Source organism: Melospiza georgiana, chromosome 2, assembly GCF_028018845.1.
Source record: "Melospiza georgiana isolate bMelGeo1 chromosome 2, bMelGeo1.pri, whole genome shotgun sequence".
Lineage (NCBI taxonomy): Eukaryota > Metazoa > Chordata > Aves > Passeriformes > Passerellidae > Melospiza > Melospiza georgiana.
In genome coordinates this window covers 107,936,287-107,958,537 of record NC_080431.1, presented here as the reverse complement: position 1 = coordinate 107,958,537, position 22,251 = coordinate 107,936,287, and positions in this window count along the sequence as shown.

Sequence of the window (22,251 nt, the reverse complement as noted above, 5' to 3'; positions counted from 1 at the left end):
ACAGTGCACTTTAGCAAAACTGAACTTTGTCAGTGGAAATGACTCAGGTATTTCAAGTTAGGAACGCACTAAACACTATCCTTTTATCAAGGCCGTTGTCAAGGAACAGCTCTTTGCTTCAACTAGAATTTCATGACATTAATTTTCCTTTTCTGTGTGAGAGTTTTGTCTTTTATAAGTGAAAAATGCAAGCAATAAAAATAAAAGTGAAACATGACTATTGCTTCATTGATTGGGAAAAATTAACTTCATACAAGTGAGATGTAAGAAAGGGATGTCTGCTAGGAATCAAAGGATGACAGTCATTTAAGTGATCAGATTTTCTGGAATAAGAGATACAATGTGATGCCTATAATCAAGACAAATACTCCTCATTGGTAAGGAATTCTAATACAGTTGACATGCAATTAAAATTTTATAAGCACCAGAATATACTTTCAGTAAGTCAGAGGAGCAGCAAATTTTTCTTTCAGTTACTCCACTAATTCTTTGTGACGCTCTTCTCTTGCTAAATACAATTTTGTTTAAAAACAAAATAAATTCACCCTGGAGCTATGGTAGCTTAGATAATTATTTTAGAAGGGATTGATTGTTATTCTGTTGCGATTGATATAAAAAAATTATATATATCCACATGTAGATCTTCTTAAAGGCATAGCTTATTATTCTGCATAGGCCTGAATATTCTTTAGAGGCCTTGTTTTTGCTATCCACTCCTGTGTCTACTCAAGTAAGAAAATATTCTAAAGCAATTTATAGTAATTATTTATTTATAACACATGCCTTTGCTGCAATGAATGACTTATGTAGGTACTCAGAGTGGATGGAGAACATTTAAAGATACACCTGATTAATTTAACAGATTGTTCTCCTTTGGAAGGGAGATTGTCTCAAATATGACAGTTGCCAAAACTTGTTCAGGAAAATTTAGCCAAGTAAAATGGATATAATGTAATGCCATTGATATATGCTGGCATTTCTTTAAAGGAATAGGTCTCTGCATCAGTGGTAGCCACACATATTTTAACTGTGTTTCGATGTTTATTATTATTCTAAGATATTCTAAGAGCTTTCTCTACAGCAGCTCTTAAAAGTATTTTCCGTTCTCAGATCCCATGATAGAAAATGAGCTCCAAAATAGTAAAGGCCAACTCTGAATAGGTTGGGGGAGAAATTTTTTCTTTTTCTTTTCTTTCCTTTGGATAACTCGCAGATGCAAGAATAAAGCTACTCCAGGCCAAAATTCTTTGATCTAAATTTCAGCCTGAAAATCTAACAGGAACTGAAACATTTCTATGTCTTCTTTTCATCTTTGGTTGTTTTTTTTTTTTTTTTTTGGTCAAACAGAGTATCAAAATCTAAATGTGCACATTCTATTAAAGAAGACAACTACTAAATCTGTAAGAAAGTTTATATCCCCTCATTTTGCCCAACTTCCCATATATTGAAATTAATAAAACCATGATCAAATGCCATCTGGTGTTTCAGGAAACTTCAGTATGTAGGCAATTGGCTTCTCCCTCATGAAGATTTCGGCACCTGAAGATATTTATTTTGGCATGATGGTCAGAACATTTAGAACATGATTTCCTTAAAATCCTTCACAAGGCATCTCCCAGGACACCTCCAATCCCAAGCTGGCCCACATGAATCACAAAATTAGTCTTGGGAGCTGAAAAAAGAAGGAACTAAAAAAGAAGGAAAAGCCCCAGTCCTCGCTACCACACTGTCAGATAAAACTGCATCTATTCTTCTTAATAAGGATTTTAGTAGTCCAGCTGGGATGTGGGAGAAAAGGTTGCATTCTCTCCAGTGACAGAGGGAATTTGAATTCTTATTCCCTAACAGACAAATGCTTGGCATTACATTTTCTGTGGTGGGACTCAAATTTTCCCATCGTAGTGCTATTTTATGCAACAAAATGAATATTGTTTGGTAAAGAGAGATGAAGTCACACATAAAAACTATTTGGCTTCATTTGTCTCTGGCATAGCTCATGCAAAATTCTGATTGAAATATTTGATGCAGAAGGAAGCATAAAATGATTAGTAGGTCTTAATAGCACTCCTAAATAAGTCAGAATGGCATTACTTAACTCTGGAGGAAAAAAAAAAAAAGGCCTGCAGACTGGAAGAAGTCAAAAGGAGTTTGCAAAATACCATTCAAAGTTATTTCAGTGCAAAGAATCTAAACAAGGTAAAAAATGCTCTTTTAGGAGAACTAAGTATTTTAATAATGAAACATATCGTCACAATAAACTCATGCATTTCATTAAATGTTTTAGGCAGTTGCCTAAATGGCCAAAAATCCTCATTGGCCAGAATAACACTCCTAAATACTTACAAGAATAAAAAAGCTTTTTTCTGGTCTCTTCATGCTGATTAACTATTTAGCATCACAATATATCTATGGAAAAATCCCAGATAAATGTTCTACTCAGTCATGCATTTCATACCTTTCTTTGATAATTAGAATTGTGATGTGGGAATTTTTTAAATGGAAAAATATCTACAAGTTGGTATTATAATATTCAGTATTTGCTTACAATCTGTCTACTGTTTACTCACAAAGACCAGACAAAAGATGAAAATTTACATTTTAATTAAAGTCATAAAATGTATCATATGTTAAAAAAAATTTCTAGAACTGTTGGAGGTTATAAATCCTCAGAGAAGAAAAATATAATTATTCAGATTTTAGATGATGGTTTGTTTATCTGTGAAAATAGTTATGAAACATAATATTCACAAAGGCAATCCTTATTCCCATAATTCACAAGTGTTTTTTAGTTATTTCTTTTGCATTATTATTCTTTCAGAAAAACCTAAAGTTGGACTAAGTATAAACCATATATCTGGCAAAGCAGATACTGCCCCTTTGCTCTTGTACACAGATTATCTTGTATATATAATATATATGTGAATAAAATAATGATATGTGATGAATCTTCTACATGCTAGAAAATTTTGAAATTATTCTTTATAGTCCAATGTTTATAAACAAAGAATTTCCAAATGTAAAGTAGGGAGACCAATACTGAGATATGAGACACATTTGCAGCAGTTTTTGTCAAATTCTAAACAGTTGCCACTAATTGTAACCAAACAGATCACACGGGCTGCAATGACATTCTTACTTGAAGACTAATTAAAACAGGAGAGTTCAGAATAAATACAGAAAAAAGTTAAATAGCTTTTTCTCACAGATCAAAATTCTGGTAAAATTCTTACTTTCATACAATGTGTTGTGAAGTATATTTACACACACAAAAAAATCAGAGTTCTGGAAATCATGCATTACTTTGGGTAATTCTGTAACAACTGCTGCATGCATAAGCACCCTAAGACTGTGATTTTGATAAACTATCTGTGAACGCTGAGAGAAAAACTCTACAGGGAGGAAAGATAATATAAGTAGATGAACCCTTCCCTAAAATTCCTATAGATTTCTTTCCACCAGATATATCTGTAGAATGAACATTTATAACAGAAAATTTGAAACAAGGAATTACAGTGGTATCAGATTTAAATTCATCTAAGTCATGAAATTCACGAGGACTAGAAATTTGAAATGTGACAGATTTATTTGTACATGTTCAAGATAAAAGCGACAGAAAACCTGACCTATATATTTAATCTGTCTATTCTGTCTTGAATACCTGAGATGACAAGTATATTTAAGAACAGGAGGTTTAAAAAGACAGAAAAGGGAGATTCACTAATCATATATTGCGTTGAAAATTTACTGAAGTCATAGGTACAAAATGATGATGTATTTAAGGTACTTTAATAATTCATTGTCGATAAAATATCCCAAAACTCAAGAATACACATCACCTGTATTTCTGAAAGAAATTTATATGCCTTCATTATACTATTTTCACTTCAAGATAACTTAAAAGATATTTTCCTGAAGAGTAACAAACAAACAAAAAAAAATTTATTAGTAACAAACAAACAAGAAAAAACCAAAACCAAATCCCACCACACTAAGAAAAACCAAAACCTAAGATGCCAAAATCCATTTTATGATGATGGCTTAAAAAAAGAATTAAAAAATCAAACACACAATGCTTCCACAACTTATCTCAGTGAATGTATCACAAAGATGTGAAAACATTTTTATAAGAGAGACTTTGAAGTTTATGTTTTCATTATCTCTCTTCTTGAGAATGATAGATGTGTCATCAGCATAGTGGATGCATTCAGAATGATGATGTGTATAGATGGTCTGAACTGCTGTTCTGTTCTGGATAAGAGAAATGTTCCTCACTAAAAAAAAAAGCTACTATGAATTTGATGGGTTTGGAAGCTGCTAATAACAGTACCCATGAAGTAAGATATGTTCTTTGGGACCTGTGCTTAGAAGGGCAATTTGGAGAAGCACAGTGTCTTCTCAGTTTTTTGACACATGCAACGGCCATCTTTCCGTTTCAATTAATTTGTGCGGGTGTGCATGGCTGTCTGGGCATGGATATCTATAGCAATAATAACTTTATTTCTGGGGCTATTACAGTATCCTGTGGAGGAACACTTTGGACTCCTGTGGGGAGGGCATTTTAGAGAAGCCAGTGCTAGTCTGGATCTTTTTGCCATCAAAAATAAACACACTGTATCACACAGAGCTCTTAAACAAACTGACAGAAACAAGGTGCTTCTAGCAACATCACTGTAACCTTTGGTGGGCTAGGTAAAGTTATCTGCTTGAAAAAAATACCAATTTGGGTTTTTTTCTTTTGGTATAAGAAATTATCTCCTTATTCCCATAGCAAGATAAACATAATTTTAGAAATAGTTTCCTTGGTTTAACCATAGATATGGCAACATAAATGTTCAACATTTCATGAAACAAGAGTATGCCTCATTAAAGATTTTAGTAGAATAATTTAATTTAATTAGTTTTTCCTGTCAGTGTCCTTCTAGAGCCCTCTCTTCTGACTTTTCTTTGCTACACTGACTTGAAAAGATTGAATTTACCCACTATATATCCTGAAATTTTTCATTAACCCCTGTCCAGATGACAGATGCAATTATGTTATCACTGAATTGGTAGATACAAATATATTTTGTTAAGACATTGATTTCAATTATTTAGTGTTGTCTCAAAGCTGAAGGTCAACGCTGGAGTACTGTGGTAATGCCACCATGTCAAAGTCCCTGAAAAGGAAGAAATTATTGTGCTTGCAATTTTTTCTTTCTTCTAAGAATAGCTATAAATTTTTAATGGCTGTTTCAAACTCCAAAGATCACCCAGAGTATGCAGGGGATTGCCCAATACTAAAGAAAAATGAAAAATAAAGCAAACCAGAAAATATCCCAGACTTGAACTACATCACTGCTAGATCTGTTTTTCCTTGGTGTCCTTACCCAAATGAAGCATCACAGGAAAAACTGGTGGACTGTAGCTGGCAAATGAAGGCTCTTTTCCTATATCCACTCATGCAGTTGCTCATAAGAAGAGCAACAAAAATTAACACAGATACAACATAACCATATAATTCTGTGCAGCAGAATTGAATCATGTTGAAGAAAGAACAGAAATAAGTGTTATGGTATGGATAATGCCTGAAAATGCAACTTTACAGATTTTAGTAAGGACTGAAGAGAAAAAATGTATAAACCTGAGCCTGGTTCAATGTTTGCAACAGTAAATTCTGAGACACCTCGTCTCCAGTTTCTTGCTTTTAAGTATTGTTTTTCAAAGGTGATATTATTAAGGATACATTTAACCTATTTTATTTGAATAGAGAATAAATTATAAAAACCAGACAGATCTTAAGGCACCTCCTTTTTTTTTAATTCAGAAAGCTTTTTGTAAATTAGCATGCACCACAAGTGCATACATGAAGAGAGTGTACAAAGCCCTTTGTGCATTTTAAGTTAATATTCTTTTTCTGCTCTTTTGGAGTCCCTTGTAAACAAACCCAAATACAGAGGATATTCATTTTTAACTGTGATGTCTTGGCTTGACACATTCAGCTTCTTTAATAAGAATCCTTGTAGTTTTCCTGTTTCTACAGTTTGCACTTAAAATTATAGAGATAAAATAAGAACAGACAATGGAAAGTTTATTTTTTAAAGATTTCAATAACTGTAATGCCAACAAACACAGTGAAGTGTTCCTGCCATTAGACATGTCAAGTTCAATAAATGTCACTTATTTGCATAGGCCCTGAAGTAGTATTTGTATTCAATTGCTGTCATATACTTTTGTCACTATTGGATGAATCCCACTGATGAGAAATGTTCAATACACCCTTCACCTAGAGATGTGAGGAAGTCAGATAATACATTACCAACAGAACTGAACACATGTTTTTTAAGACGTCATTTACAAAAATCAATGAAATGATTGTTTTGGGTGCTGTGCTGTGGGGTAGATTATATTGCAGTGTCCTCCTGGATAATGGATGTTCTTCCCACTCCAATGTAAGTGTACAGAAAGCCACTTAACCTCTGATTCTCTTATTAGATCTACACTGGAGGAGTGAAAAGAGTTTCAGCTGTGGATGGGTTGTGAAATTTCTAAGCACAACTACTGAATGAGCTGATGAAAACCTGAGAAAATTACTGTCAAAACTTACTTTTTGCAGTGAAAAAAAAGTAACTACCAAATGAACTGAGAAAACTGGGCTACAGGACTTTGTCCAGCAGTGCCTTGCAGGAGATTAGGACAGATTTCCAAGTTATTTTAGAAGTCTGTCAGAGGGAGATGGAGAACTTGTACTAATTGGCTTTTGTTCGGGTTTTTTTTTTTTTTAATTTAACCAGCGAAATGCAGAGGCAAGAAGGTAATTAGGTGTATTTATTTTTTCCTACAGGAACTGCTCACTTTCTTAATATAATCCTGGGGTGCATTACCGTAAGGGGGACGATGTGATTGACCCTTCTTGAACCTGAGTAGTGTGCAGTTTGTTATACAGCCATGAATGTGTACCCATGAAAGCAGATTTCTAATTTTTGATATACTGTTCTGCCTGCACACATCCTCCTTATCATCAGAAAAGATCTGAAAGATACAGTACAATCAGCATGTATTTTTAACCTTGCAGAACACAGCTACTTAAGTGATTTCTAGGTGGAAGATGAGCGGTATAATTGGACTGAGTTTTCACATAAATCACTTCCAGCAGGAAATGTAGCTCTCTTATTGATAACATACAGAAGGTTTATTACTAACAATGTTGGTGAGAGAAATTAATTATTCCCAAGAATGTGTATGGAGACAAACCAATAGTAGAATTTAAGAAAAATTTTATTTACTTTCAAATTTACTTGTTCAGTGTTCGAAGGAAATTGTTATGATCCTTCTTAAGTATTTTCATGATAATTATCATATTAGGCATAATCCATAAAAAGACATAATCCATAAAATAGGTTATTTTGATTGTATTTTGTATTTTCCATGGTATGACGTAAAAGTGTACACACACACACAGATAAATGTACCTGTTTATGAAAATGCAAACGTTGTTTATAATTAATTATGTTAGTATTAAAGGAAGCATTTGAAAAAAAATAAATGAATAGCAAATTATTTTAAGAAGACAAGTGTAATCAGTAAGGCAATATATATCTTGTTAAAATCATCTTCATGGCCAGTTGCTTGCTCCATGATGTCAGTGCCTGCCTTATCCTGAAGAGCCAGCATGGGAAACAGACATGGCCCAGCAGGGTAGAGCAGAGAGGAAGGGTGATCTTTGTCCCTCTGCCTGGTGTGGCAGGAGACACTGCTGCCTGTGCTGCTGCAGGGACACGTCCCTGGCTCGTGGTCAGCGTGGTGTCCACCAGGGGCTTCTGCAAAGCTGCTCTTCAGCCCTGCTCTAGTGGTGCCTGCCTTTATTCCCTCCAGGGCCAGGACTTGGTTTGTGCCTTTGTTCAAGCTCTGGAGGTTCCTACTGGCCCCCTTTTCCAGCCTGTCAAGGCTCCTCTGAGTTGAAAGACAACCATCTGGTGCACCAACTAAATCTAATTTTGTAACATCTGCAAACTTGCTGAAATTTATTCATCAAATTTTAAAGGTAGAAGCTACTAAACCTATGTTTTTATAATTTATCATACAAATCTTCATCTTGCATTCACTTTGAGTAGTATTATGTATTAAAAGGCCTCCAATAAATTAGTTACATTACTTGGTGAATAAAAGAATTGGGTCTTATTCATTATGCACAAAGGTTTCAGAATCTGACTGTACATTATTCATTCTCGCAATACTTTCAGATACTGAATGCACAATTTGTTTCTACCTCTCCTAGATTGTCATTTATTTGACAAACAATAATATATTTTTATTCTAAACTGAAATTGATATTGCATTCTACAAGAAGTAAAACGCTGTGTGAAGGTTACCCTTGGAAGGATACAACTCCAGAGCAGTTTGGGTGGACACACCCTCTTTGGGAGAAGAAGGAAGCAAATCTTATAAACATGAGACATTTCTTGACACTAAACAATGTCAGGGAACAGCCTTGGCCACATTTTGTACCATGAATGAAACAGCCATGGACCAGGAATCCCATTATGGTGAGCACCAAAGCAGGCACAAGTTCCAGCGTTCTCATTGCCCAAATCAGTCTTACTTAAGACTGGATAATTCTGTTGTTTGGATTACTTCAGGTTTAACTTCAGGTTGTATGTAAAGCCTGGAGACCTATTTAAAGGGGCTTCAGGCCTCTAGAGATGTGAGAATGAGACATTACATTAAGCAGTAGTTATGTAGAAATTAATTTGCAACAATTAATACAATAAGACAAATAAATATTTATGCCTCTGTTGCCATGTGAACTTCATTTTTTAACTTGTTTTTTAGGACTTTTCCCCCTTTGCATATCCTTTGTTTTCATGCCTTCTCTCCTTCAAAATGCCTTTACACTTAACAAAAAATCCAAATCTAATAATAGAAATTATCTGACAGGAATACAATTTCCAACTCTGGAACTCCAATTCCAGTTTTGAATTGTAGCAGAATTAAGAACTCCCAAGATCCTGCTTCCTGTCATTTTTCTGTTTTCTTTTTTCTTCCCACAATTGAGCCCTGTGCATTTAGCCACGATTAAACAAACTTTGATGTGTCTTTCTCACACATAAATTCATATGTAAAGTTTCCTTCATTTTTACATGAGCACCTAACACACACACACTGCATTGCAGTAAGGAATTAGCTATGTACAAGTTATTTTTCCATTAGAAAGCATTTCAGTCACTGTCCAAGGCAATAAAAAGTAAATTTTGCATTCCATAAAAAGTAAAAAAAGCCTGAAGAAGTTATTGTTAAAGAAAACATGTTCTTGATTTTCTGTGGGCTAGTGTGACAGGGTTCACAGGGGTTCTTGGACGAGGGAAGAGACAAGAATGTTGACTCCATGTTCAGAAGGCTTGATTTATTATTTTATGATATATATATTACATTATAACTAACTAAAAAGAATAGAAGGAAAAGGTTTTCCCAGAAGGCCAGCTAAGAATAGAATGGAAAAGAATGAGAACAAAGGCCGGGACAGAGAGTGAGAGCCAGCTCTGCCATGACTGGTCACCAAAACCAAACAGGAGTCTCCACAGGAGACCAATCACAGATGCACCTGTTGCATTCCACAGCAGCAGATAACCATTGTTTACATTTTGTTTCTGAGGCCTCAGCTCCTCAGAAGGGAAAAAATCCTAAGAAAGGATTTTTAGTGAAAAGATGTCTGCTACATGCTTGTGTTATCTCTCTTCTAATAACACTGAAAATGTTTTCATCCAAAATCTATCACTTTGAACTGAGGTGACCAAAGACTTGAAATTAGTGTTCCCCTTTTCTAGGTGAGCATTCTCAAATCCTTTTCCTGCACAGCTTTTCAAAAGAAAGAAAGAAAACCAGAGAACTCCTCATAGTTTCACACACAGAGGCTCATGACTGTTCAATTGTTTCAATCCAAGAGGAAACATGGAAGAGGAAATGAGGAAAGCTCAGGTGGAAAGCTGCAAAATGGATGCCTTATGATTTGTATATCAATAACAGAAACTGAGCAGAGCAGATGACAGAATGGTCATTTTTTAAATGTCTGACAGAGGAGAGTGTTTCTTCTGTACAATATGCAAACAAAAGTACCTTTATTCTGCTACAGAAAAAAAAAAAAAAGAAGTAAAATAACTACTGTATGAACAAGTATTACTCAGGAAAATTGTTAGCTGAGGAGGGGATTTGAGGATACAAATTATGACAGACAGCAGAGGGCTAGAATATTCACAGTTTGAGGTTTCTTAAGTTTGCCTAAGCAGCAGAGCTCAGCTGAAACGTCATTTTCACAGTATGCCCGAGGTTATACTGAGTGAGCAGAAAACCTGCACAAAATGCATGAAACTGGAGAAGCCCAAGGATGTCAGGAGAAACCAGTATTCAGAAAAAAGAACATTTTATGAGAAGAACTTACCCCAGTATTGTTCCACCTGGTTCTAAAGCTTTTGTTAGAGCACAGAGGCAAAGATAAAGGCAAGAACTAAATATGGCAAGGAACCCCTCTTCTCACCTTTGTTCACAACTGCTGCATTTAAATTGTAAAATTATACAATGAGCAACTAAGAAACATAATTGTGATTTTCCCAATATTTCTTTAAAAAATTAAAGATGGTAAAAACCAATATATTGGGGAAAGATAAAAGAACAGAAATGAAAGTTAGTGAATGTAAGATCTGATAAAGGGAATAGCAGCGAGGGAGAAAGGCAAAAGAGAATTTAGGGACAAAAATTATTCTAATTTTTATTAATCCATGTTTGGCTACTGGTGTTTATTGTTAGTGGAAAAGAAAGGGGCAGAATACTACAAAAGCAGTTTGCTCCTTACTATTGAAGAAACATCTGAAGAGGCAGCTCAAACCATCTGTAATATACAAGCTGAATGTTGTCTAAAAATTAGTTACTAGTAGAATCAGCAAAGAATAGTTGATAAAATACATATGTGTTTTAGAAAAAAATCTCATTTTTCTCAAATCTAAACTTTTATTTTGAATGTTTTGAATTCAGCTTTATTTTTCATTGCTCTCGCAATTTGTTTCAGTAACACCTATTTTTTCTGGGTTTAGAGCTAGTATTTGAACATGAAGTTGTAATTATTGCATATTAACAGATACCATTTAGATGATTTCTAGTAGTTTCTATAGAAGAATTTGACTATGAGAAATAATTATATTCTGACTTATGATGCAAACTGGAACAAAAGTATATTTTGGAATGAAAATTTTATTCTAGGATAAAAAATTTCAAAGCCCAAATATTTTCTGTGATATTCCTAATATTTTAGGGTGCTCGTGGAAATTCAAAGTAGGTGGATAGGGTTAGGAATAAAGTATATCAGAGTAGAAAATTGCCAAACAGAAAATAATAACTGTTATGCATACTTTTAGACAAAATTAATTAAAATATTTTCAGACATCCAACCAAAAAGTGTTCATATTAGTGGTAAATAGTTGCATGAAGCTTAAGTCAGTCATCATATATTAGCATGAGTGCAGGTATGAATTTTGAACTCAAAATATGTGAACACTCTTTTGGAAGACAAAGTATTAGTGCTAGTGAGAAAAAGGATGATGCCATATATGAAAAATCAAATAGATTCTAGAAAGTGTAAGTTAAACTTTTATGTGTGCAAAATTTAAAAAATATGGAGTTAATATTTCTAAACAGGCAGAAAGTATATTTATGCATTCATTTATAATTATTTTATTTAATATAGTTGGAGTCATTTGGACTTCTGTGTACTTTAACAGCAGTAACTTAAATAAGTTCACAACTCTTCCAGACAATAGGAAAAAAATTCCTGCGGGCTTAATTAACTCAGCTGATCTCTCCAAAACTCTTGTGGATGCATTGTCAAGAATGACTTTAGAAATTTTAAATTATCGTTCTCAGTACATTTCAGTGGAATTTTTCTTTCTTTATTTAAGAGTTTTCATTTAGAGTTCTAGCTTTTCCAGTCACTGAAGAATAGTAATTCTGACTACTAATTTTAAAAGCAGTTTGTATGATTGTTAGAGGTCTAGCTTTGTGCTCTTTCCTTCCTTGCTGCAGGCAAGTTCCATCATTTAGGTAAATGAACACTGAATAATAATTGCATTTAGTGAAAGCATACTGGGCCAAATGATTGTGAGCTAATTTCAGCTCTAGAGCTTCTGTCTGAATTCCATTTTGAATTTTAACATCAAGCAAAAATTAATGAAAATGCTGAATGATCTGGCTTTTTTTTAGAGAGTTTGCAGAGAAAATGTCACCCATATTTCCACTTCATGTACTTTTTTTTCCAAATTTTTCACAGAAGCTTAATTGTTCATAAATTTAAGTCTATGAGGTTTTTTATTCAATACTTAGTGCAACTACCCTGTCCTTAAATAATTAATATTTCTTTGGGCTGAAGTATTTGTCCTTCATCAAAAAAGACATTTATTTATTTTTTAAATATCCATTAGATTGATTGATATATAAATTTCTTTATTTGCTTTATCTGCACATTTGTGAGGAATTATTATTTTCCCACAGTAGGTAAATTACCATTGTGAAAATATTACCAGTATATTTCCTATCCAAAATTTTATGGATTTTTCACTTAAGTGTATATCACAATCCCATTACAGGACTGGAGAACTAGTCAATCAAGGGCTGATGAATTATGAAGAGTAAATAACTTTGGATGCTTGGTAGGTTAAGTCTTACAGCTTAAAATTTTAATTCAGGCTGAAATTAATCATAATCAATTGTTTTTGTTTTTTTTTTTATGCAGCGAATGACTATGTATGAGTAGCCACGACTATCTGAAGAAGTTGATGAGGTATTTCCATAATATTATGAGTTTATCAATGGAGATATTCTGGAATAAGTTTGGGATAAGAAGGGCTGACGCTTTCACGTCACTTTCAGTGACAGCATTGGAATCAAGCAGGTGCTGCCTGCACCAACCTTGCTGCAGTGAGAGAAATCAGCTGATTCAGGTCTGTCACATCCTAACTGTCCTTGGAAAATTTGGAGCAAAGATATTCAACTTCCTACTGAGGGAAGGTCAGGATGACATGGCATCCTTTCTGCACGATGCTGCATTCAATGAGGACTTTCAACTGCTTTATAAAATGGAAAAGATAATAAAAAAAGAGATAACAATCTCCAGCAGTTTTGGTCTATGGACCCTTCTAGATGTGCTAATAGAGTATGTGGGTAATTGGGTAATCCTCTTACAAAATAGGAGTTATTCTACTTTAATCAATGAATTATAGACTTATTTTAAGCAAAATAAAACCTATATTATTTTTAACTCTTTTGCATGCTTTACCATCCTGAGATAATTGGTAATCTCAGGAGCCAGCTTATTTAAGGTAGTCACTGAAATTTTCATTCAGTTTACACTTGTGAATATTTTTTTAAATTGTAAAGTGATAATATATATAATAATCGTTTATCATTATATATATATATATATTTCTTTATGTACAATTGATATTATATAATATTTGCAATTGATATTATCTAATAGTTATACCTTATAATGTAAAGTACCTTGGTTTATATTTCAGACACCAATATGAGTTTATGTGTATTTGTTCCTGTATGTGCAGTGTCTACTGTAAGAAATATGTACTGAACAATAATTTGAAACTATTCTTTTCCTTAAGAGGAGGTGTTAATCCAAGGGAGAATGTTAGATAATGAATCACTGGCTCTACTGCTCGCAGAAGTGTTATATTCTTAATTTTTCTCCTGATACATGCCATAATCTTAGGCTCAAAGTAAAATACATGGTTTAGCTTTGTGTTTAAGGAAATGAGCTACTGATTTCTGCAAGCATATTTTGTCTCAGAAAACACAAGAAAAAAGCTCATTAACATCTTTTCTTCTGCTACCTCTTATAAGAGAATTGGTCATTAGAAAGAAAATGGAAATACAATTTGGTAAAGCTTGTAGCAACTCTTACAAATGTATAGAGCAAACTAATGAAGAAATAAAGTAGAGCTCTTCATGTCATATTAAGGTTAGCATCTGTCATATATTCATCTAGGCAAGAAAGTTATGTAACAGAACTGGGGGGCAAAGGGCCTGTTAGATTTCAGAATAATTTTAAGACTAAAAAAATGAAGGGCTCTCAAAAAAACATAATACCTTTAGAAAGATGCACTTTTATTTTATATAATATTACTTTAATTACTAATAATGTTATTAAAAATAATTTTATAAGTATATATTGATTTAATTAACATTTTACAGAGTCAAATTGCAACAAAAGTCATACTTATTCTGGAAAGGGGACAGAAAGAATCATTTAGAAAACCTCTTCTAAATAGATTTTATACTGCATTAATAACTTTAAACATCTGTTTTGCCTTGCTGAAAACACTTGAATGTAAGAACTATTACAATTTTAATGCATGTTTTATTATATGTAAGTAACAAGTTATTTTCTGTAATTAGGACTTTAAAATGGTGATTTAGTTAAATCTGGATTTATAGTGATTCTGGGAAGAGACTGGTTATTTGCTTTTTGAATACTTTCATCACTAAACAAAAACAATGGCCACTTCTAAAAAAAAATACTGTTATGTGAGCACCTGGTGAAGAGTTTAACAACTGTAATTGCTTATCTTAGAGTCACATTGCTAAAAATAAGAAATGAATTCAAGAAATATGTGTTCTGTTTAAATTCTGATGTGAAAAATCCAACGATAGTAATCAAAATTAACTACATAATAATGAAAAATAGAACCTCACCATTTCATAGATTCAAAATTGTGGGAGAATGGATTGTCAGAGAATAGAGGCAGCGCTGTGGGCAATCTCACCCCTGATAAGTTGCAGCTGGGTAAGAAAGGTGACCAGCACTGAAGGAGAAGCACGGAATGCTGATGTGCATCGACCAATCACAAAAGCATGAAAGGGCACACAGGTGTTGTGCACGTGAGACACAGGGTGTAAAAGATTGTATTGGAGACTAAAAAAGTGATGATGCTTATCACCATCTTTGGTGCCAGTAGTGTGTCCTCCATTACAAAACTGTGTCTTCATTTTGTATTTATAAAGCAGTTATCCCCCATTTCCTTTCTTTTATTTTCTTATTAAGTTATCCATGTTTTGTTTGCATTCTGGTGCTTTCTTACAGACACTGCAAAGTCCTGGTTCTAAGTGACAGGCACATCAATTCTCATATCATTCCCACTTCTCTTAACTTCTGTTGGAAATGAGTATTGTCTTTAAAACTTACCTGCTGAAATATGGAGGTATTTTTCCTTATTAAATACTCAGGAATGTAACTAATTTACTCTATAAATTTAGAGAGACAGTATATTATATATTTAATGAAAATATAGTTACAATCATGTTCTCAGATTTGTTAACCTTGAAGTAGCAGAGAGTTGTCAGATATAACAAGGAATACCAGGGATAGAAAACTAGCATTCTGTAGTTTCTGAAAATATTCAATGCATTACTTAACTTTTTTTCTCTTACAAAATCATAAATAATGTATTATTAGAGAAAAAACATTGCTCATAATCTAAATTTTTAAATTCTCACAAGAACAGGTGTATCTTTCATTTCGTTTTTGCTAATACTCCTTCCTGTTAGCAAAGCTGCCAAATTAAACGCTGCATCACTTCATGGTCTTTCACTAAACTGTTACAGTCATATTTTCTGAAAAATATCTTTGCCCAGGATTCTTCTCCTGGATATATGAGAAGCCTCAGAGAAAAATGAAAACAATAATCATCTGATTTGCTTCTAATGTGTTTTGCTGCTTTGGAATATGGTTTGGACATTGTTTACCAGCAGGTGCTTGTTTCATTGGTTTCATGTGAAATATTTTTACTTAATGGCCAATCATTGTCCAGCTGTGTCAGATTTCTGGTGAGAGTCACGAGTTTTTCATTATTATCTTTTAGCTTTCAGTCAGAAGTATAGTTAGTATAACATTCTTTAATATAATATAGATCATAAAATAATAAATTAGATTTCTAAGAACATGGAGTCAGATTCATCATTTCCTCCCTTCAACGGGAATCTCAGAAAATACCACACTAAACCATTAAAACTTTTAGTCTCTGCACACAGATGTGCCCATATCAATTCCACTGGGAGTGTGTCTGTTCCAATGCTTGGTATTCTATGCAGAAACTCAGAAATTTCCTTATGTGCTGGTTTTGGCTGAGTTATTTGCCATGCACCAGACCATGTGGTGCCATAGTTTGGATTTGTGGCCAAGCCAGCGCTGAGAACACGGAAATGTTTAGAACACGACAATGTTTTAGTTATTGCTGAGCAGGGCTTGCACAGCGTCCCGGCCTTTTCTGTCTTCACACCATCACAAGAAGTGAGGAGGGAGCAAAGCTGGGGCAGCTGAGCCCAGCTGACCACAGGGATATATTCTGTGCTGTCTGGTGTCTTCCTCAGCACAGAAACAGAGAAGATGACAGAAGCAAGGGACACTCAGAGCAAGTGTTTTCCTTCCCGCTTCCCAAGTCGCCATTAATTGTGATGGAGCCCTGCTTTCCTGGACATGACTGAACACCTGCCAGTCCCTGGGAAGTGGTGAATTAATCCCTTTTTTTTGCTTTGATAGAGCATGCAGCTTTTGCCTTGCCTATTAAACTTTCTTTATCTCAATCCACAAGACTTTTACCCTTCTAGTTGTCTCTCCATTTCATTGTAGGGAAGGGAGCAAGAGGCTTCACGGGTCAGAGCTGCCCACTGGCATTAAACCACAGCAACTCAGAACTAATTGCAACAGGGTTTCTTTAGCATGGAGGAGGAATTAAACTAATTGTTTAAGCAACTAGTGCTTGTAGGACTAGTGTCTTTACAGGCACAAAACCAAAATATAGTGAGAATATGTTTAAAAAACATTAGCTCCAATTTTAGATTTGTTACTCCACTTTTGGAGCTAGCCTGTGCTCTACTGTATCTCATTTTATAAAAAAGAGTAGAGATGCAAATAACTTTAAGAACATTATTCATCTAGAAATAGAATGAATTTGTGTAGATTGATATTTCTTTCCATGAGAGTTAGGTTGCTTTATAATAGTTAAAGATTATAGTTAAAGGTGTTGGTCGTGGTAGTATAAGTAACCTACCTTCAAGTTTTTTACCTCCATGACAATTGTATAATATAGAAAAATTTTAGACACCTAGCATGGTGTTTATGCTTAGTGAAGAAAGAAATTTTTGTAGAATCAAAATTAATCATAAATACTTCAAATAATCCATTATTTCATTCCCACCCCCCCCCCCCCCCAAAACCCTGGAAACTTTGGAAGTAGAAAGTCTTCAAATTCATAAAATAATCAAAGATATATCTTTCATTACTAGGTCTTTAGGAAAAATGATACCTAGGAATAATGCACCTCATTTGTCATCCTTGCAATTCCACAGGCTTATTTTCCAGTATTCATGAAGTTGCTAGTTAACCTAATTTCCATTCTTTGGAAGTCACCTTTTGTATATATCTTAAGAAATTATTTTCAGTGTTCTGAAGGTTGCATGTATTTGTATTTCTCATTGTTTATATGATGATGAGTGTAAGTTTACACTCATTAAGGGCAATGAATTCTCCTGATCCATCCATGCTGACAGTCTTCTCATTGACATTAGTTTGTATTCATGATTATTACTCCTCTGCAAAGGAACCATATTTGTTATTATTAATTCTTAACCTAATGAAGTATTCACTATATTGTGTGCAGCTTTATCTCACATATATATTTATGTAATCTCAGCAAGCAGTTAGATTAACCTGGAATTTGAGCAATGGATATTAATCATTCTCTGTCAGCTTTCTCTCTGTTTTTTTTCTCCTAATTTCCTCTTCTTAAAGTCTAGGTAACTTAAAATTGGATAGTTAGAGTTTGCTAAGTCAATGACTTGTGAAATACTTTATTTCAATTGAATTGTGCTTTAAAATTTGCCAAGTACCCTTGTTTTCCAGAGTTTGTGACTAAAAGTTTGTTGTGCAACCTTCTGAAAACATTGTCATGTGCTGCCTCAGGGTATAAAAAACTTAGGCCCCTTTAAAGGAGCTCATCAAAACAGTCCTGGCCTTTACACTTCTGTCTTTTATTTTAAAAAATAAGAAAAGAAAGTGTTATCTTGCCATTCATAACATCTGCTGCTATTGCATCCAGTAGTATATGAGGATTCATCTTGCAGCAATATGTTATCAAAACAGGAATAAGCATTTACTTGTTTGGGTTGAGTTAGAAGGTGTCAAAGATAAGAATTATTTAATAAGAATGATATTTTTTATTTATTTAAAGATAAACAAAAAAGCACCTTCAAATAGATAAATCTCATAAGGTTTCTACTTCATTTGGAATGCTTGCATAATTTTTGTCACATTTCTACTGTTTGTTACGCTATGAATATTTTTATTAAAAACCTGAATTTACAAAGACAACATCAGTGTAGCATGGTTGAGAACAGAATTGCCCAAATGCCAAAAGGAAGCTTTTCATTTGATGTCAATATTTTGGACTAGCTTCTTCATTATTTAATATTGTGTTTCAAAAGAATATGTTTGCAGTTGGGCTTATTCTGCAGCACACATGGAAGTGCACTGCATTATGATTGTTTACCAGTTGTACTCCATGCATTTTCAAGGTTATTTTTCACTTTCAGGAAATTTGCTCTTTTTCATGTTCAGCTGCCCTTGAATATTCTGACTGCTCTCTAACAGGACTCCTATACTGAGGATACCATTTATACCCAAAATTTGTCCTCCAGAAAAGTTTAAACCAGCAGCATTGTCATTAAATTCAAAAGAAAAGATAAACACCATGGATTTTAATTGTCTTTGCCTCAGAACATTTTTTCTACTGTGAATATAAATTTTCACACTCTTAAAATTAATTCATCTTTCTCATTACTGCTCTACATTTTCTGTTACGGCACTTAGAACCCTGTGACACTTCTGGCTGCCTTGTGGTTGCAAAATTCTCTTTGAAAGAGTTAGAAAGGGGAGTTGGGGTCAAATTAACTTTGTAAGTTCAGAAAAGATAAAATATTGTTGGTTTTGAAAAGGATGCTATTTGGCAAACAACCTGCCCTTGAAAGTCTCTTTTATGTACTCTATAATATCTATGCTGAGATCTATGAAGCATGTTCTCTTTCCAAATTTTTTCCCCTCTGCAGAAAAAATGAGATGGAAACAAAGCAGAGAAAAAACCTTGAGGTCTTTGACTTCTTCAATTAAAAGTGTGGCAAGGGAGGCATCATTTGGTTAAATCAGCAGATTTTTAAATTACCTGTTATTTTTTCTTCTTTGTGTATCCATTTAAACACATTTTTTTAAAAAAAGTAAAATTTTTTTGGTAGCATCAGGAATAAAGCCCTTTTATAATTAACCCTTTAGGGGAATTAGTACAAGCAAGTGTAGCAACAGTGGAAGGGTATCTGTCCATCTGGTGGGAATATCACTATCAGCTGGCATTGTATGGTAGCTATTGCATAATCCCTAGAAGAGGGTGAAATAGATGATATTTTGGTCTATAACTAATTCCAGTAACATAATTTGATTAGAAGATACAGGCACCTAAATATAGGCTGGCAAAAAACACCTAGACCACCTCCAGAATTCCCTTAAATATCAAAATATCTACTTTAGTGAACTCAGCTTTTTGTTTTAGGGGGGTTTGGTTGTTTGGATTTGTGTTGGTTTTTATTTGGTTATTTAAATTTTATTTATTTTATTTTGTTTTCATTTATCTATACAGTATGTAACAATAGCATCTACTTAATGTCAGGGATGTGTATTGATATGTACCATACACAACCAAACCCACAAAGGATTACTACCAATAAGGTACTTAATTTTAAGATTTGAATTAGACAGATTTTAGTTCATGCTGTTCTTTTCATGAGAAATATCCATTGCCTGACTCCAGCTGTCAACATTCTTAATTCCTCATTTTCCTCTGTTATTTATCCTTTGATTTAATTATAATAATTCAAGCACTCATGTGTCTTACTTGGTTTGAGATTAACAATGGGTTTTCCAAAACAACTAGTAATTACAAAACAGTCTATAAAATAGATGCAGAAACAACTTTTTAGGGCAACAGAATAGGTTTGGTCTGCTCTTTCCCATGCTCTTGAAGATAAATGGAGCCACTCACATCACAACATTATTAAAAAGCTTCTTTCTGCTTACACTGACTAGTAATCAAATGACACTTTAGATGCCCGCTGATCCTTTTCCCCCCTCTTTTAAATGCCATTTTGAGAATGACATTTAGGTAAAGATTATAATTGTGACATGAGTAAGAAAGACTTACTGCCTCAAAATATAAAGCAATACTACCAATACTGAAATGGATGTGATACAAGCACAGAATAGTTTATATTGTTTGGCAATTGTGAGACAGCTTTTGAAATTAATTTTGGAAAATTTCAAAGGTATGACATTGACTATGACTAGAAATGTGACACACAAATATTTCTAGTGCTGTTTGATTACCTAAAACTAAGCAGACATGCTTGTTATTTGAGAATGTTAATATAACATTTATAGAAGTTTATGGTTACCAAGAAATATTTTGATTTCCCAGGCAAGCTACAGAAGTCAAATCAAAATACACTTTTTGTTTTATTCTGAAATAAAAAAATTGTTTCCCTATGCAAACTATGTTGAAATTACAAGAAACCTCTTTTAAAGTTAGACCTAGAAGTTATAAGTCTATTTGATACCTACAATCTTATTTGGCTGAGGTCTTGATTTTTCCTGTGGAAATGTTAGTCTTAGATGCACGTGTTGCTCTCACCTAGAATCTTCAAGACATAAAAGCAGCAGTGCTGAAGAATACACTGAGATACAGCTCTGTCTTGGCTTATTGATATTTGTTTACTGAAGGCTAAACTTTAGTGCACCCAATTACAGGGCCTACAGATACAGACAGGGATTGTACAATTTATCCAAAATTTATATTATTTTGGAAAATACTGATATTTAAAGGTTGTTGTAAATCTCTGCTCGCAACTAAGTATGGGATCCCCACTCATCCCCACTCACACAGCATTTTGCAGATTGCAGTAATGGATATAGAAGTGACTCCGATGACACCTTGTGAAATGGAGTTTCATTTGCACCCTTCTAAAGGGTGCTGAAGTGCTGTGAAGGGTTCAGAGAAGAACTACAGTAGTGACTCAGGTACAATAGTTTTATTAGTAAGTTAAAAGGGGATTTGATTACAATTTTAGGCATATCTAGGGGGACAGAACCTCTAACATTAGACAAGACTTTAATTGAACAAAGCAATAACTAACTTTTGTTTAGTGAAATTTCAACTAAGAAAAGAATAGGTTGGAAGACTGATCAATATTTGATTTCAACAGTGTAAATTAACAGAAAAAAATAAACAAAGTTCTGTGAAAGTCACTCATAATTCTAAGCATTGAAAACATAAATAGGTTTTTCTAAAGGAGATGTTTTAGCTCCAGCACAAGTTTTTAAACATATAAGTACAAAAAAGGACAGTGACACATTCTTCCATGGTGCTGAACAACTATTATGCAATATATTTGCTAAATCATAAAAATATTTATTTTAGGAACATTGATATATTTAAATATTTTAGTTTTTTGATAATCTGTGAATGTTGATAATTTAATTAGAAAAAATAATAAACCAAAAGGAGCAGTACTGAAAGATGTTTTACTACCACTAAACTGCTTGCAAATACATCCAGTGCTGTCATATCATAAGAATTCAGTTGTGGTAATCAGCTATAAACATTAAAGAGGCTGAAAAATAAATATCAAAATATTTTAATTTCATACCTATATCTATTGAAAGGGATGTGATAAATATTATAGTTACTTTTGCCATTTATGGTCACCTTCAAACTATTTCCTTTGTTAAATTATTAGTACTACTTTAAAACATTTCCTTTGCTCTACTTCAGTTTTTGTTCAAGTCCTTTTGCTTGAAAAATAGCTGCTCATGGTTTATATCAGAGTACAGAACAGATTTTCTAATCTGCCTCGATACATTCAAATTGTTTTTCACCTGCAGGTCAAGTTATATAACTTTGCCTAGTTACAACAATTGAATTTCTCCCTCTGCAGCTCATAACTTGGTATTTGAATTCATCATTAAAGAGCTTTAAACAGCCATCTTCATTGACTGAGGATATTACTTGTTTATCTGTTAGATAAAAGACATGTGGTGAAAATATCCAAGAGAGTGAACATTCAGAAGTGCTTTGGATTAAGTTATTATGCACTGAAGTCATTATACATTGACATTTCCTACTT